The sequence below is a fragment of the Aphelocoma coerulescens genome, chromosome 1 (genome assembly GCF_041296385.1).
Source record: "Aphelocoma coerulescens isolate FSJ_1873_10779 chromosome 1, UR_Acoe_1.0, whole genome shotgun sequence".
NCBI classification, from domain to species: domain Eukaryota; kingdom Metazoa; phylum Chordata; class Aves; order Passeriformes; family Corvidae; genus Aphelocoma; species Aphelocoma coerulescens.
In genome coordinates this window covers 37,189,538-37,204,594 of record NC_091013.1, presented here as the reverse complement: position 1 = coordinate 37,204,594, position 15,057 = coordinate 37,189,538, and the positions used below count along the sequence as shown (strand labels likewise).

Genomic DNA, 15,057 nt, shown 5'->3' with positions numbered 1-15,057 from the left:
GGAAAAAAAAAGACAGTTACTATTTTTAATTATTTGTAAGTCCTTTTTCGTATATTTTTCTCTATCTCTTCAAGGTAAGCATCTTTTTAAATCAATAAAAAAATTTAGTCAGATTTGGGTATTTTTAGTTCCCCGATTTTCATTTTTTATACATTCATTCTGCTTTAGTTTTAATAAGAATGTATCAGACTTAGTCCAACCCTTTGAAGTCCATAGGAGACAAGTTTTGTTTACGAAGAAGGTTGATGAAGTTTTAATGCACAAAATTCACTTCCACTATCACCTTACTGTGTTTTCAAAATGTTGTGTCTTCTTACTGAAATACCTGTATCCACCAGCATACCTGATACCCTGATAGCTACAAATACAGTTCTCTCAACTGCTTATCTCACATAAAATCTCAGACTAACCCAACTTCATTCTGGAGCACGGTCCTGTGGGATGTGCCCAGCCCTTGCCCTGGAGGGATCTCTGCTGAGACAAGAGGTTTCACAATCGCCCAGCAGGACTCCCTAGAAAGGCAACCACTTCTTGGGTCATGGCGAGGAAAGGTGGACCCACAATCCTTTGAGAGACACTATGCAGATATTTCTGTAACCCATTGGTCCCCCACTGATCCCCTGTATCCCTATAAAAGGAAGCCCCCTGGCTCTGTGGGGGAGAGAGCTCGTCCCTGGCTTTCCCCTTCGCCGGAGGGGACCCACAATAAAGCTACCTCTGTGCGGAACCAGCCACACGGGCCTTCTCGTCTCTCTCTCTGGTCTGGTTTGGCCTGAAGGCTGCCCTGCAGAGCTGAGCTGGAATCACGAGCTGAGAATCACTAAAGAGCTGATAGCCTCTGCAAGGGCCCCTCTGCCAGCAGCTGAGAGGAAGACACTGGGCCTCAGGAAGGCGATCCCTTTCGGGACCATCTCCCCGGACCGGTCACCTCTTCCTGGGTCAGAGCCGCTGACCCCATCACCAGCTGTATTACGGTCCCTTTGTGCAGTATGGATAGTTACCTTTCATCCATCACGTTTCCCTCTGAGCTAGTTAAGTGTTTTTCCCTGTTTGCATTTGGAGTTCCTCTTGTCTAATACTGAATGCTGTGGGCTGAGCAATCTGATACTGTCTCCATCATATGACACCAATGAGTTTGTGGTCAGGGCAGCTGAGAAATGTTGCTCCTACAGGATGACAGTAACGTGTAACCACCTTCCCTCCCAGCAGCGACTTCAAAAAGCTTCTTTGAATGAAAGCCTAACCTAATGTTAGACTCAAAAACAGCCAACCCACAGAATTCTAGCAAATCACTATACAGTCTTCCTGTATGATTTTTTAACATTGCGTGTTATTTGAATTTGTGTTCTCAGACTAATGCATTTTGGTACTGTTTAAGGTGTCCTGATGTTGTGAAATCCAATTTATGACCAGTTTATGACATTGTTTATATACAATTATTTTTTATGGTGGTTGATCGTGGCTGGATGCCAGGTGCCCTCCAAAGCTGCTCTATCACTCCCCTATTCAGCTAGCTGTGGAGAGAAAATGTAATGAAATGCTCATGGGTTGAGATAAGGACAGGAAGAGATCACTCACCCATTACCATCACGAGCAAAACAGATTCAACACAGGGAAATCAGTTTAATTTATTACCAGTGAAATCAGAGTAGGGAATGAGAAATAAAATCTAAATCTTGAAACACTTTCTCCTGACCCCTCCGTTCTCTACCTCCCTCTCAGCAGTGCAAGGTGATGGGGCAGTGGTGGTCTGTTCCTCACATGTTGTCTCTGTCACGCCTCCCTCTTCAGAGGCATGAGACTCCTGGCATTCTTCCTCTGCTCCAGCACAGGAGACAGTCCTCTACAAACTTCTCCAACATCCTTCCCATGGCATGCACTTCTTCTCAAACTGTTCCAGTATGGATCCCTTTCACAGGGTGTAGTCCTTCAGGGAGGAGTGCTCCCATGTGGATCTCCTGGAGGGTTGCAAGTCCTACCAGCAAACCTGCTCTAACGTGGGCTTGTCTCTCCACAGGTCCGTAGGTCCTGACAGGAGCCTGCTCTAGTGTGGGTTTCCCATGGCCCACAGACTCCTTTGGGCTCCAGCATGGAGGATTCCTGCTCCAACTTGTACCTTCGTGGGCTGCAGGGGAACAGCCTGACTCATCACAGCCCTCACCACAGGCTGCAGGGGAATCTGCTCTGGGACTTAAAGCACCTCCTCCTCCACTGACCTTATTCTGCAGGACTATTTCACATATCCTGACTCCACTCTCTGGCTGCCATTACACAGGTTTTTTTACCCACTTGTTAAAGGTTTTACCCCGCCTTGTCCTCTCAAAGGCTACCACCATCACTGATGGGCTCAGTCTTGGCCAGCAGCAGGTCTTGGAGCTGCCTAGCATTGACTCCATCAGACACAGAGGAAGCCTGTAGCAGCTTCTCATGGAAGCCACCCCCATAGCCCCCCTGAAAACTAAGGTTTGCCATGCAAACCCAATACATTGTAATATATGTATATATATTATTTAATATAGTTATCATTTAAATGATGGTATAAAAAATAACTGACAGAAAAAGGGTATGAAGTTAAGTGAAAAGCTTATAAAAAAAAAGAAAATTATGAGATTCCAAAATCTAGACATTTACATTTTTAAGTGAAGGAGAAAGAGATGGAGGAAAAATATGGAAAAAAAAAAAAAAATCGGCTGTTCAAAAACTACTATAAAGGTAAGAATGTTATTTTCAGTTTTAGAAAAGTATTTCTGATTTCCTACAATTGGACAATACTGATTTTCAGCTGAGAACATTGGCAAAAAATCCCCCAAAGCACGTAGTTTTATAGCTTTCTTAGGTTACCTACAGGCAGCTCTAGCAATAGTCTAATATGTTGTCTTAAGCTGTGTGGTAAGGGTCAAAGTATAGCAAGTCTAATCATGTAAGTAGCAGAGAAGTTGGCTCTTAGCAAGGTTGGTAACTGCAGCAAATTCAGATAATCAGACATCATCTTGGGAAAATAAAAAAAGCTGATTTTTCCCCTTTTTTTTATTGGCATATATTGTCTTTTTGATATATATCTTGACTTTATTTATTTATCTTCTTGAAATTAAATAAATGAAAGTGTGTTCAGATTGCTAGTTTGTAGTGGGACATTTGTTTTGTTCTCTGGAAAATGTTGCATAAATCTCAAAAATGTCAGGTTTTGAGTCAAAAGTTTTAGAATATCTTATACAAAACTTCAGTGAACTCTTATTATAGTAGTTGACATACTGACCAGAAGAGACTAAAGTTGTCCTAAGTAGGAACAATGACAAATGTCTTTGGGTCAGTTTGAATATATAAAGTCCTGAAAAAAAAGGTATTTCATTTCTCAGACAAAAACTGGAGACATAGCTTTGCTCTAGTTAAAAGATATCCTTCATGTTGTGATGCAGGAGTGGCAGGATAAGTCAGTAATTAGGTTCAATGAACATGGTGCATGTACCCTATTAAATATTTTCTTAGAAGCATTCAGATTAATTGCTTTTACTTAGAGTTTTCTGACTCAAATGTTCTCCAAGAAGCAAAGCTGAAGCCTTATCCCATGAATCATCAACTTTCTTAAAAATTTCTAGAGCTGCTGAGAAAGAGCTAATAACTGGCATTTCATTTCCTGTGCCCATCCATATGATGTGAGAGAGACAGAGGTTTGCCTTTTAACTGATTTCCTTGTTTCCTTGCACACCCCAGGAAGTCTGCAAAGAAATTATATTCGGAAGCTTAGTGTCAAGCTTTTGAGCAGATGTTCTTTCTGCCTATACACCTCTCAGCAGATATTTCTGAATTTTTCTCCCCAGTCATCAGCTAAAAGAAAGATATGCAATATCTATACTCCTTTTCCTGCCAGCTATTAAGTTTAAGCCCCATCCTACTCCTTTTCCTCATGGGGAGATGAGCAAAGACTTAGAAGAGTAGCCAAAGGCTATAAATTCCTGGAAGAGGACTGAAGTGTCAATACCAAAACAGAATAGGAAAAGGGAAAAGAAAAGCCTAAGGATAAATGTATAGAGCAAGAGATAGTGAAGATGGACAGGACTGAAGAGGTAATGGAGAAAGCTAATATTTTAAGTGCTGGAGAGTTGAAGAGTCAGAGTTTAAATAAAAAGCATTTAGAAGCTAGTGAAATAAATACATAGAGCACAATTATGACCTCAAAAGAAACCTGGATTTTGGCCAACTTCGTAAAGCTGAAAGTATGGTAGTTGAATGCAATTACATTTAATTGTGGGAAGTGTTTGTATGTTTGCAGGAAGTATCATTTATGAACCCGAATCTTTTCAGCCATAAATCCATAAATTGCAGCTTTGAGAAAAGAATTTTGCTCTCTCAAATACAGCTGTACCATCTAATTGTCAGGGGTCAGTCTCTGGAAGTGTAGTTTATTTTGCTGAGGCACTTTCTGATTCATTGGAAAGGGCAAGAATCAGGCTTCTGACTCTGGAATCAGAACAGCTGCTACAAAGGGAAAGTGAGTGGCAAAAAGTCTGTGTGCACGGGGTTGAGTACTCATCTCACGGGCACAGGCATGAATCTCTTTAAAAGTGGAATGCAGACCTACCTAGATTAACTCCACCCAGAAATACGGTGCACTTAGAGAAGGAAGTGCTGACAAAGAATGGTTCAAGGAAGGAGGGCTGCCTAGAAAACAGAAGAAAAAATGTATCCTTAATCATCATTTTTCCAAAGATCTGAGGATCGGTTTAGATGCCATTTCAGCTTTTGGGATGGAGATTTCCTGTAAAGCTAGACATTTATGAGAAACTAAGTAGACTGGGGAGGTGGTGAAAGGGAGCACATAGGGAGGGATATAGATGGTGTGAAAAGTGTACTTACCGAAAAAGTGGGAGGCCAGTGTGCAATGTTCTCTTGAGCCTAAGGAGATTCAAACTCACATCTGCAGGAGCTTAAGGTAATTCCTTAATCACTAGGCTGGAGAATAATTAGATGACATGTGCATTTACGTTATACAGTGAAAGACTGGGGCAGCTTACCACCATCTATCTAAGTGCTTGGTGACAAAAAGTAACAAGTTCAGGATTTTTCTTTTTTGTGTTCTCTCTGACCATCTGCTTTGGATGAAGAAAAATAATATCTGATTGCAATGGATTTAAAGTTATCATTCTCTTACTGATGTGTAAGTTACTCAAATGGGTAAAGAAAAGAATCTTGACACTTTCATGAATTTAATTGAATCCCACTGATGTCAGGGAGATTTATTATGCACTGGACTAAGGTTTAGCAAATAATACTTATCTCTATAGTTTCCAACCAATGGTAGGGAGACTCTGCCTTCAGTTGCAAATGGATTAAGGCGAAATGCTTTCAGACATTTGATACTGATTCCTTTTGTGGCAAGCTAATGAGCTCAGCCCTCACAAAGTGGTCTCAGGACATTATTTTTAAGTTAGCAACTCAGCGGTGTCTGAGCATTATAAGGACAGCTGTTGTAAAGGGGTCACAAAGCCCTGTCAAAACAGCAGTTTTCATCTTCTTTTTTGGAAACCACAAATTAAACAGAACTCACTTCCAAAAACTCCTCAGGCAAGGCTTTCACAGACTGTATCAATTAAATAACAGCATATTTGGTGATAGTCACGCAACTATTTTCTTGTTTGTCCTCACTGTTTAAAGTGTTCCTGCTGCACTCTATTACTTGTAAAGTGACTTGATTTGTGATGAGCTATACTTTCGCTTATATTCCTGTCCTCCTGACCCCACCCCTGTCTTCCAATTATTATTCAAATATCAGGATTTAAATCAGTAGGAAGGCATTGGAATATTTCTACCGTCACCAGCTTTCTTGTACAGTGTCGATGTGGTAAACATATCCTGTCAGAGGGCTGACAAAATATGACGTATTTGAGAGGAAATTAAAACGCCATTGTTAGCATTAGAAACCATTTACCAATTAAATATGAGAAAGTTTTAGTTAGTCCAAAACATGAATGAAGTAGCACAAAGATGATTTTCAAAAATGTTTAAGAAGATCTAAGGAGATGCGATTAAACACCTCTCTGGAAACTGGGATGAATTACCAGAAGACTTTAAAATTTGTTTTAGTCTCTGTGTCCTCTTCTGGTATTCCAAGTTTTTAATTTAATCTGTTTCTCTCCTGTTGCTCACCACTTAGTCTCATGCCAATTTCCCTTCACACTCCTCCCTTTTAGATTTTTTTTTGTGTTATCCTTGTTCTCACTTCATTCTGACCATAACCTTACTGTATGTTTTTCTCTTCTTATATAGGCTAAGCAGTCTTTTGCTTGTTGAGACTGTTTACATGGTTCCTCTTTTCTCCTTTCCATAAGTTTTTTTCTTATATTCCTTTTTTTTCTATTCCCATTGTTGCCTCACACTTACATTCAACTTTTCCTTTGTTCCATTTCTGTCTTTGTTATTGCCCAAGTTGTAAATTTTCTTAACACCTTGGAGGCTATAACCCTCCTGGAAACCACCTAAAAGAGCACTTAGATCTATAAGTTTATGAACATATAGTGAAATGGCAGATAATTTGAAACATAATGGTAGCAGACTGATGGTTATGGCATGGCAAGAGCAAAATATACTGAAATTTTATGCAAAATGCAGGTCCTCCAGTGAGATTTTTACATGCAGCTTGCTTTATGGACAGCAAAATTAACCTCCACCACAGCTTATCTTCCAATGAGAAAACAGTGTATGAAAGACCTACTAATTTTTTTATATGAATCTCTCAGAAGTTTCTACTCTTATATTTTTATTCATTTTTAAATGCACATAGAAAGATTTCTGAGATTAACCATCATATAGTTGTGTACATTATATTTTATATCAGCACCCAGAGCTATTGGTCATTAAATTGGCATAACACAGAACTAGGCTGGATACTGGAAAGTAATCCAGTGTGTTAGAATAAGCTGTGTTCCTCCTTGAAGCAACTCACAGACACTGAGGTAGTTTAGCATTTTCATTGCCAGTCAGAGGCCACTTCACTGCTTTTGGTGGTGTTAGTGGGGGGTCAAAAAACAATTCATCTTTATGAAGTTTAGATAAGTTAGTAACTTCTCAGATTATTCCTTCACCATCTGCCAAGCTTTGTTTGGAATTTTCTTACACATTTTCAGCTGAATAATGTAATAAATAAATATTTATTTTTCAAAAGTGCAGAATGATATTTTAAGAAGAGATAGCTCTAATCCTGACACTGTACAGGGACTCCCCTCGAGCATGCTCAATGTCCAGCTTCTAAGAATCAAGAGTTTTCCAATTGTATCATATTTGCAAAAATGCTGATAGCTTTAAAAAAATGTTTTTCTTTTTAGACACAAGAAAGCTATGATTATTAATTTTGTCAGTGCATTTAAACTTGAAATTATCCACAGCTTCAGTTTTAAATATACACAGGGACACATAACATAAAAGTATTCCAGTGAACAATCTGAAAAGTGCAAGTTCAAACAAATAAATTAAGTCTCTAGAATAACTATTTTTAGTAGCAATATAAATAAATAAAATAAATAAGTAGACATTAAAATTCTCAGAGACTGCCTGCAATATGTCAGCTAAGGTGAAAGTCACAAAAATCTTACAATGCTCACTAATAAAATAGAAACATGCTAGTCTTGGCGTTATAAACCATTTTCCCAGTCATTTAAGGGCTGTAAACAAGAGGGGATGCATTCATTTGTAGATTTCAGCATGTATTTTGTCTTGGCAAGTTACAAAATCTATCACAATGCTAGAAGTAGGGAGGCATGTAGTTGAATAAATCCCTTGCTCTGTTACTGGAGGTCAGAAAGAAATCAGTGTTTGCATTTATGAACAGAACTTCTCTAAAGATTATATTTCCATCAAGCATATTTCAAGAAAGCATTGAAATACAATAGAGTCCATTTGTGCCTGAAAACATGATACAGAATCATAGAATCATTAAGGTTGGAAAATACCTCCAAGGTCATTGAGTCCAACCTCTAACTGAACACCACAATTCCAGGGATGGTAAGTTCACCACCTCCCAGGGCAGCACGTTCCAATGCCTAACCACCCTCACCATGAAAAAATTCTTCCTGATGTCCATCCAGAAACTCAGCTTGAGGTCATTTCCTCTTGTCCTTTTCACTGGTTGCCTGGGAGAAGAGATTGACCCTCACCTGGTACAACCTCCTTTCAGGTGGTTGTAGAGAGTAATAAGGGCTCCACTGAGCCTCCTCTTCTCCTGGCTAAGCAATCCCAGCTCTCTCAGCTGCTCCTCATCTGGCTTACAGAGGACATTTCCAAACAACAGGCATAGATCACAGAGTTGCAGATACATAATCTGTTTTCTTCATTTGCACAAAACCCCTCTTTAATTTGCACTATCACTTATAAAGAACCTCTAAATACTATTTTCCCATTTTTGTTCACTTATGGGGCCTTTGTATGGCATGGTTTATGTTTTGTGAATCTGTGCCCAAAGTGGTAATCACCTGTAAAATCTGCTAGTCACCCTAATTTCCTTGTGAGAAGAGACTGTATTTCTGAAGTTGTTTGTTAGTGTATTTTATTTATTTATTTGTTGGTGAATTTTATGGAAATATTTGAGAATTCACCCAGTCTAGGAGGATTTTCATTGTTTACTGTAAATAAAAAAAAAAAAACAAAAAAAACCAAACAGTGAAAAAAGTCAGAAAAATAAACCAAAACCACTAAGAGTCATAGATTGCCTACGGCAGAAGCTTGTTCCTGGACACAGGAAGTCGCTTGCTTTTTTCAGAAAGAAACCTGAGTCCATTTTAAGGGCTTGAAGAAAGCAGTGAAAAAAGCGCAAAATTGAAACAGCTCTCACAAAAACCAGCTGCTATTATCCATGTAAATGCTAAAACCATTGGAAGTTGAAAATTGATAGATGAAGTTCTAGGCATTATCTTTATGCAAGGCAGATTTGGCAGACAGTCTATGTTTACTTGAAGAGTGACGTACAATTTCATTGTAACGCTGATTCTTCTAAGAACAAAACTAAAGCACAATCTGAATAATTGCCTGTTAATTGAGCTGTCATATATCCAATGGAAGACATTTGTTTGCTTATTTTTAAGCGCATGCATCTCTGCAAGCACAAATTTGGGTACTTGTCTGCTGTGGAAACTATGGGAAAATACAAGCATGCTTGCAATTGAAATACAAATCACTTTATATGAGATCTGTAGTATGAGGAAGGCAACCATGGAAGCTGAGCCAGCTATCAACCTGGCAAAAATTATAATGAAGACAACAAAATTTCAGAGTGAGGAAATACAGACAAAACACGGATAAAATACAGGCAAAAATATGAAAAAAGTTTAAAAGAGGACCTGAAAGAGAAGTCCAAATAGAAAGTGGCATACAGTGACACAAAAGAGGACATATTTATTCTATTCATAAAAATGTAAAGAGTACAGAAAAATATGAACAGCTTGATAAGGGTGGAAGCCAAAGAAAAATGATTAAAACAATAGCTAAAAATAATAGAAAAAAAAAACATTCTTGTCTGCCAAAACATATTTTATACACACAGATACTTAAATCTTAGAATCATAGGATACTCTGAGTTGGAAGGGATCCACAAGGATCATTGAGTCCAACTCCTGGCCCTGCACAGGACCAAGAGTTACACCATGTGCCTGAGAGCATTGTCCAAATGCTCCTTGAGCTCTGTCAGGCTGGTGCTGTGACCACTTCCCTGGGGAGCCTGTTCCAGTTCCCAACCACCCTCTGGGTGAAAAACCTTTTCCTGATATCCAACCTAAACCTCCCCTGATACAGCTTCATGCTATGGACAAAGATGGTTCAGCTGAATGGCAACTTGATATTACAATCTGTCGGCAAATTTTCTTTTAGCTTAAACAGTACCTTGCTTTCATCCTCCTTGAAACACACATTGAATTGGTACATGTTGTTATTCATGGCAGTCTGTGTTTTATTCTGTTTTCTGATTACACACGTTTATGTAGATATGCATGGATTTTTATTGTGACCTGCATTGCTGATCCAAAAATTTAATCTGTTGCAAAAGTTTCTTCGTACTCCAAGATCCAGCAAAGAGTTCAAGAAATTATTCCCTAAACATTTCTTTTCCTTATACCATTCTGCCTAAAGTGCACATTACGTGGCAGGTTTTCATTAGCGTTCCAGATCATGCTCCTAACCTGACTTTCTATCAAAGATGGAGTAAGTCTTGTCTTAATATGCATGATCAGCTTTGCACATTCTTTCACATGAGGCATTATTAATACATAACAGCAGCATTATTTTCCTGTTGAATTGAAAACACATGAAAAAACATAATGAATTTTGCTTTCTATAACTACATTCTATCACAGCCAAATATCATTAAATGCATTAATGTCTTTATTTTCCTCAAGGAAAGTTCCAGTGAATGTGTCCTGGTTTTGGCTGGGATAGAGCTAATTTTCTTCTTAGGAGCTGGTACAGTGTTGTGTTTTGGATTTAGTATGAGAATAATGTTGAAAACACAAGGATGTTGCTCAGTAGTGCTTATCTTCGGTCAAGGACTGTTTGGTTTCCCATGCTCAGAGAGTGAACAGGTGCACAAAAAGCCACGAAGGAACAAATACAGGACAGCTGACCTGAACTGGCCAAGGGGATATTCCATATATAATATCATGCCCAATATTTAAACTTGTAGGGGTTGATTGTTGCACAGGGATGGGCTGGAAAGTTTTGCAAGTTTTAATGGAAATTTAATTTCCTTTGCATTTCTTCCAATTTTAGCATATCCTTCTGATATTTTTATATTAAAAAGTTTCCCATTCTCAAATTAGAAGAAAATGTTATTTGTCCCCTCCCTTCCTGTATGCAAACAGCTTTCTCTTAGGTTAATTGACTAGCCTCTCCCTAGGTCCATCTACTACCCATCTGAAAACTTGACTATTAATCTGTCAGATTGTATAATTTGTTTTGTGACACATGACATCTTCTTAGAGCAGGTCACCAAAAAAGCAATTTTCTGTTTCTGATCATATATCCCTCACTTGGAGAAGTATTTTTTTTAAGAGGAAGAGGAGATAGGAACAACTTATTACAGTTAGTTAAAAAAAAACAACCAAAGAAAAACCAAAAAAAAAACCAAAAAATAACAACAAAAAAATCCAAACGCTCATTGTTATCTTTAGGATACTAATTCTGAGGGGAATCAAAAGTTCAGCATATCCTGGTGTAAGTGTTCGGATACAAATGTGACTACAACAATGCTTGTGAAATGAAAAATTAGAGTACTGTTGACACCAATTGAAATTCAATCAGAGGAAGTGTTACAAATAAACTTTTGTCTTCCTTAGGTCATGAAACTTTCATTTCCAGGATCATGAATTCAGAACAAGCATGTATATGAATACAAATGCACAAAATCATTAAGGAAATAATCAGAATTTCTCAAGTTTGTTATTTTTAGATACTTTCTCACTAGAAAAACTATGAATAAATATATATAAATACAAGGACTATTCAGGAAGAAAAAGAAAGTGGTTTGGCACAAGCAGTAATCAAGGCTAGTGATATCTTTTATTTGACTGAAATTTCTAGATTTTAAAATGTATTTCCATAAATACAGGTTTGCACCTGTAGATGGGTTGCATTTGTAGCTGTTCTTACCCCTTTAATGGAAATGTGATAAAGACATGAAATGAAAATAATGAATATTCACGAAAAAATAAGCATTTTTTTTGAAAATGTCTTTGAAACATAGTCCTTCCAAAACTACTCTGATAAACTAGAAGTCTGTTACAGACAGTATAGCTGTCTGTAGAATAGTAGAAAAACCTTTACTGATTGTGCTGTCCTTAATTTAGGATTTTCAGCCGGGAAGCCAAACTGTAGTGTAAAGCAGAGAGGAGTTAATACATACATGTTAAGCAAATACATGGAATTTCATATGCTTCTGTGAATATTAAATTACTGTTTTATTATTGAAGTATTTGTATGCCTGGCACCAAACATGCCTTTTTAAGTTTACTGTTGACCTGTTCACTCACCATTGTAATCATACGCTATCCTCACACCAGGGGTACTGTTGAAGGTAAAGAATATTCCTTAACTATAAGGTATCTTTAAATTTTTAAATTATTCAACAGTTGTTACTGCAGGTTATATTTCTCTACTTCTAATGTATCTTCCTGGGTTACCAGCATGCATGTTGTCATGAACAAGATCAAACAACGTGTGGTTTATGTGGAAAGCCACGTAGTTCCATGAGGAAAAGTGGTGTGTAGTGAAATTCCATATCACAGTGTATCAGTCAGAAATCTTTTAAGCTGTATTTATGAAGACCTCCATAGTGCCATCTTTTGCTGTGTTCAAATGTACTCTTTTAGGGATGAACTCACCAGTAGGCTATAGAAAATGGAAGGAATTTGTTCAAATGGAATTTTTAATGTGACCACAAACTATCAGCTAAAATAGAAATTGCCATTGCTTAATTCTGTGCTTGTCTGATGTTATATTTATTTGAGAAAAATGAATACACTTTTATGTATAAATGTATAGTAAATAATATAAGGATACACATCTATTTGATTTTACAGCAGGATACTCGAAACTTGTTTAGTTAACTTCAATTCTAAGTAGAGTAAGTCAGCAATCAGTCCATGAGTTTTAACAGAGGATGATAGGGAAAAATAAACTCCAAACACTGTTTGATGTTACAAACTGCAGGGCACAAAGTAGCCAGCTCTGTCTATCGTATTGCTTTGGTTTACTTTTTAACTTGCTTACCTCCTCATTTTCTCCACATGGTGAGCCTTTATGACTTAGCCTTTGCTGAGTTTCAACTGAAAACAAAGAGGAAAGAAGAAAAAAAATAATTTTTTAAGGGATTTACTTGCACTCCTCTCCAGGAGGCAACACTCCTAGGTTGAGAAATACTTCTCTAAAGAGCTGGGAATTGAGTATTCTTAATCCACTAGATCTTACAATGACCAACTCTCCAAGGAGCTGCCTTGTTCCATTATAACTTTTCTTCTATTGTGTGAAATATTTGAGTGTGTGTGTGTGTGTATGTGCTTGTGTTCCTGAAGAACAAAGCAAAGACAATATAAGTCTGTCACAGGAGGAGTTTTAGCTATGTGTGTGGTTCATGTAGATAAATCATTCCCTTTCAGAATATTCATTAAAATAACTAGAATTATTCTCTTTGGACTGGTGTATTAAAGTGAGGTGAAGAATATTTAAAAAAAGAAAGTGGACTTTTTAACTTATTATTATCTTGATTAATTAATATACAATTAATTTAAAGATAAAATTAAAAATACTAAAATTAAAGCTGCAAAGAACTCGCAGAACGTGTGGATCAAACAATTTTTCAAAATTAGCTTTAAGTCTGTGAGGGCAGATGACAAATTTAAGTATGCCTAGGGCAGGGCACATACAAGATGTTAAACTGAGTACAGTGTCTTTGCAAAAGAGCAGGTAGGATTCATCTTTTTTACAATCTAATCATTTAGTTCCCCAAACGTTATGGTACCAGAGCATTCTCACCTCCCACTGACATCAATGGACATGGGAGGTGGTGATCATCATTCACCACCATCCCCTTCATTCAGCATCCCATACCCCATCTTTGGGATATGTGTCACACTCTACTAGAAGGAACCCAGGATTCATGTGGGCTACAAAAAGTAGTGAACATGAAGGAGCCTAACTTCATATCGTTGTGATGGAAGCTCTGCTTTCCAGTTCTTCTTCATAACAAAGTCTCTGTGTTTTACACCACTATAGTTACACACAGGGTTTAGGACTCTGGGAATCCATTACACTCGCTTGTGAAAATGTGCACCTGACTTCTCCCTCTCCTTTATCCACGAATCTCAGGGTTTTTTTTCATATTGGTAGAACTGGTTCTTCTCCTGGTCACTGCAACTTTGCCTAATTTATTCCCCTCTGATATCCCTGGGACATCAGTTTAATCCCACTCAGCCCAAAGTGGTGTTTTGATAAATATAGCTGGAACCATTCACTTTGAAAAGAATTAATAAGAAGTCTACACCCAAATAATCGCTTGGTTTATAGCTGTGGTCCTAGCTAGATAGATAGTCTCACAGAATCATTTTACACAAAATTTCCATTTGCAGATAATCACAGGAAAAGTAACGGGATTTCAAACATGCCATTTTATTTTGTGTTTGTGCTAAGTTAATGTATCCTCCCCACCCCATATTGCTACTGCTCTTCTGACCAATATTTGCATGTGTCAGAACCTGAAATATGAATTCCCAGTTAAGCACAAAAATGTCTTTGTTTCCTTGGCTTAAGTGAATTAGCCAAGTTGTCAAAATTTGGAAGATCAGAAATAACACAGATTAAGGCCTGAACCTTTGGGTTGCTCCTCCTCTAGCTGTTGGCAGCATGGAATAAATGTACATACTATAAATATTAAAGTACCCATAATTTGTGTTACACAACAAACCATCATCTTTGGAGAATTAGGTGTCAAAAACTCACCCTTATTATTTTTAGTTCATTATATACATATCAGTCTTCCCCAAGAAAAATAATAAAACCTTATTATGAACAAGCAACAAAACCTAATGAAACACAAACAGCTTCATTTTGAATCTGAACATGAAATTCAGTTTATTATAAGGACCTAAGATCCACAAGTATGGTATGCAGAAAAATAAGATTTCTTTCCTTCCTTTTTCTCATATGATTGTTGTAAAATGTTAAAATTACAACACTAATCATTTTTTATTGTCAAGAAAGTCATGTCACTTTACTGAAAAGAGCATACAACCAGAGTCATGGTCACATTACTGTGTTTTAACAACTACATATCATCTGAGTCTCAGTGATCTCCCGTGTGCTTGCATCAGTATTTTAATTTTGATTAATTCACCTTCACTGTGGTCTGGGTCATGCTGAATCCTTTCAAAATTGCTGCACATTTGTGATTCCCCAACCACAGATCAGAGTTTAAATAACTGCTGTCTGTATTCCACCCCTTCAGCCTCACTGTGACTCTTTCCACCTCACCTTACTGCGCTAATAAATTTGGCTGCGCAAAAGGGAGAACAGGGTAATATGAAAGCA

General features: G+C 37.6%; 1 long non-coding RNA gene across 5 annotated transcripts in view; it reads right to left on the bottom strand.

Moving 5' to 3' along the window:
* LOC138106606 (uncharacterized) overlaps positions 1-15,057 on the bottom strand; it is an 88,417-nt gene that overhangs the window by 14,720 nt on the left and 58,640 nt on the right. For 3 of the 5 annotated variants that reach the window (XR_011149040.1, XR_011149038.1, XR_011149039.1), the window contains 4 exons: positions 12,745-12,800; positions 4,855-4,950; positions 4,580-4,659; positions 1,523-3,716 (listed from right to left, as the gene is read on the bottom strand). This is a non-coding gene — a long non-coding RNA (uncharacterized lncRNA). Of the gene's footprint in view, positions 1-1,522; positions 3,717-4,579; positions 4,660-4,854; positions 4,951-12,744; positions 12,801-15,057 lie in introns of those variants that run through there. The other 2 variants (XR_011149041.1, XR_011149042.1) reach the window with 1 other exon arrangement.